Raw genomic sequence first — 3,999 nt, 5'->3', positions numbered from 1 at the left:
CAACCAAAGTCAAAAAATCTACCTCATGGCTTTTAGTGTGGCCGAAAAGTTGCAAGAGTTGACAAATTGTTCCCAGAAGTTTTCCGAGCTTCAGAATGACGACAACGGCAACGACGAAGCTTTCACAATGTGACAAAAGTTTTAACGATGAATAATTAAGCCCAGAATCGAGTGACCCGAGTAGCAATTCATAATTTAATAAATTCATCACTGCTTCGGCTTGCGGTAGAAGCACTTTCTAAAGTGTTTTCTCCAGGTTAGAAGCAGTCGAAGGGGTAGAAGCTGACAAGGCTGTCGGTAATGGTTTCGATAATAAAAATCTCATTTGTTCGCCGGACTTCATGCCTCGTTGGGGTATGGATCACAGCAGAATGGCATAGGGAAAAGTGTAGAGTCATGAAGAAGATATCACCCAACCGAGACCATGTGGATGCATTTTATTGCATGCTAGTGATGCATTACACGGAAAAGAATACAGTTTTGGAATTTTTGTGTGGTTCTCGTGCAAAAATTTAAAACTTTGGTTAATCAAGAAATTATATGAATAGTGAAGAAAGGCATTTTAACATAATACGACTACCAACAAACATTTTTCATTTATTTAGTCTACATCTAAACAGATAACACTGAATCAACAATTTGACGCCACAATACACGGTTCGAGGCCACATCTCTCCATCCTCGAATACGCCCCACGCTCGCCAAGTCGTTTTGCACCTGGTCTGCCCATCTCGCTCGCTGCGCTCCACGCCGTCTCGTACCTGCCAGATCGGAAGCGAACACCATCTTTGCAGGGTTGCTGTTCGGCATTCTTGCAACATGTCCTGCCCATGGTACCCTTCCAGCTTTAGCTACCTTTTGGATACTGGGTTCGCCGTAGAGTTGGGCGAGCTCATGGTTCATTCTTCGCCGCCACACACCGTCTTCTGCACACCGCCAAAGATGGTCCTAAGCACCTGTCTCTCGAATACCTGAGTGCTTGCAAGTCCTCCTCGAGCATTGTCCATGTTTCATGTCCGTAGAGGACAACCGGTCTTATGAGCGTCTTGTACATGACACATTTGGTGCGGTGGTGAATCTTTTTCGACCTCAGTTTCTTCTGGAGCCCATAGTAGGCCCGACTTCCACAGATGATGCGCCTTCGTATTTCACGACTAACGTTGTTGTCAGCCGTTAGCAAGGATCCAAGGTAGACGAATTCCACTTCGAAAGTATCCCCGTCTATCGTAACACTGCTTCCCAGGCGGGCCCTGTCGCGCTCGGTTCCGCCCACAAGCATGTTCTTTGTCTTCAACGTATTCACCACCAGTCCAACTTTTGTTGCTTCACGTTTCAGGCGGGAGTACAGTTCTGCCACCTTTGCAAATGTTCGGCCGACAATGTCAATGTCATCCGCAAAACAAATAAATTAACTGGATCTGTTGGAAATAGTACTTCGGCTGTTACATGTTACTTCTAGCGCAATGTTGAACAACAGGCACGAAAGTCCATCACCTTGTCTTAGTCCCCGGTGCGATTCGAACGAACTGGAGTGTTTGCCCGAAATCTTCACACAGTTTTGCACACCATCCACCGTTGCTTCCCAGGGAAGCAGTTCTCGTCCATAATTTTCCATAGATCTACGCGGTCTATACTGTCGTATGCCGACTTGAAATCAACGAACAGATGCGTTGGGACCTGGTATTCATGGCATTTTTGCACGTTGCACATTGACATGTTTCGATGATTCAGATTTTATTGAATTTTATAAAAAAAATTGCAGAATCCGTATAGTGTTATATACGGCGAAACCTTCTTAGTAATTAAATTGAAGAAAACCGGATTTTTCATTTTTTTTTGAATTTCCAGTGTATGCGCCCATTTCAGATAATATATCAACGTCTGCCACTGCTCCGTGTCAATCATCGGACCCGGTACCGTATATGTACTGCGAACCATGCGACCTTACAACTATTATGTCCTGTACATGGGTTCATTCTTCTTTTCTTGACTTTTTGTCAGTTATGGTCTTCTCGATGCAATGATGGAAGAATAAACCGGACCTGACCGGACATTGACAAAGCTAAGAGAAAGATGGCAATGCAGGCTGCAGATTGAGTGGTCTGGACAATCTCAGTGGAGTAGAATTTAATCAATGCTAGAGATGGGCGAGGGGTGGAGAGCATCTCCAGCCAAAGTGGACAAAGAATATGTGAAATTTAATTCGACCCATTTTGAATGGTACATTTACTTCACTCATTTTAAAATATGTTAAGAATTAGCCATGAAAATAAGCTAAAATTAATAGTTCTTGAAAAAAATAAGGCTGATACAAATATTTAAAAACTATTTTGTCTCCCCCTCCCCCTGATTTTTTTTTACCAAAAAAATAATATTTTGAGGGGGCAACAAAATAAAATTCGGATAATTTTGAGGATTTTCAAAACATTCTTTAACAAATCCGAGGAGGTTTTTGATTTTTTTCATTTTAATATTTATTTTTTATTCCTGTTCTTGTTATTCATCTTGTAGATGATGGAATACAAAAGAATGAAAAGTTTGTGTGCAAAGATCGCAACAACTCGAATCTGGTCGATCGGTCATTCGACGTGGAAATGCTCTGGAACGGAAGCGTGCAGCACTTTGGGTCCTTTCGTGCGGTTGGACGAGGAGGGTATCATGTAGCCATGTAGCTTCACTGCAGGGGCGCAGCCACAAAAGAACATCGAAGTCAAAGTCTCTTTCATAAAGCGGTTAGTAGGTTCCGCCCGAGCAGGCAAACATCGCAGTCACTGGTGGCAATTTTATTACAACTAGAGAGGAGAGGAGGAGTAGTTGAACCAAATTGGTGGACTGTGAAAGTTTTTGCAGCACTATACGATGTTCCTTTATTATGAATTGAATGAGTTTATTTATGATAAAATAATCATTATTATCGTTTGCTTGGCATTATGTATATTTGTTTGTATAAAGCCATAATTCAGCAGCTCATAAATTCACTTTGGAATTTGAATCAAATACACCTTTTTATAATGTAGCATTTCTTCAAAGCCCATTAGTTTGATTTAATAATCGAAATCCCATTTGTTTTATTATTACAAATTTTAGTTTTCAAAATCCAATCCAAATCCAATCAGAATTCAATCCAAATCCAATCCAAATCCAATCCAAATCCAATCCAAATCCAATCCAAATCCAATCCAAATCCAATCCAAATCCAATCCAAATTCAATCCAACCAACCAAACCAATCCAAACCAATCCAACCAACCAAACCAATCCAAACCAATCCAAACCAACCAAACCAATCCAAACCAATCCAAACCAATCCAAATCCAATCCAAACCAATCCAAACCAATCCAAACCAATCCAACCAATCCAAACCAATCCAAACCAATCCAAACCAATCCAAACCAACCAAACCAATCCAAACCAATCCAAACCAATCCAAACCAATCCAAATCCAATCCAAACCAATCCAAACCAACCAAACCAATCCAACCAATCCAAACCAATCCAAACCAATCCAAACCAATCCAAACCAATCCAAACCAACCAAACCAATCCAAACCAATCCAAACCAATCCAAACCAATCCAAACCAATCCAAACCAACCAATCCAAACCAATCCAAACCAACCAAACCAATCCAAACCAATCCAAACCAATCCAAACCAACCAACCAATCCAAACCAATCCAAACCAACCAAACCAATCCAAACCAATCCAAACCAACCCAAACCAATCCAAACCAATCCAAACCAATCCAACCAATCCAAACCAATCCAAACCAACCAAACCAATCCAACCAATCCAAACCAACCAAACCAACCAAACCAACCAAACCAATCCAAACCAATCCAAACCAATCCAAACCAATCCAAACCAATCCAAACCAATCCAAACCAATCCAAACCAATCCAAACCAATCCAAACCAATCCAAACCAAACCAATCCAAACCAACCAAACCAATCCAAACCAATCCAAACCAATCCAACCAATCCAAACCAATCCAAATCC

Source organism: Armigeres subalbatus, chromosome 3 (genome assembly GCF_024139115.2).
Source record: "Armigeres subalbatus isolate Guangzhou_Male chromosome 3, GZ_Asu_2, whole genome shotgun sequence".
Lineage (NCBI taxonomy): Eukaryota > Metazoa > Arthropoda > Insecta > Diptera > Culicidae > Armigeres > Armigeres subalbatus.
Note: the sequence above shows the minus strand (reverse complement) of the source record.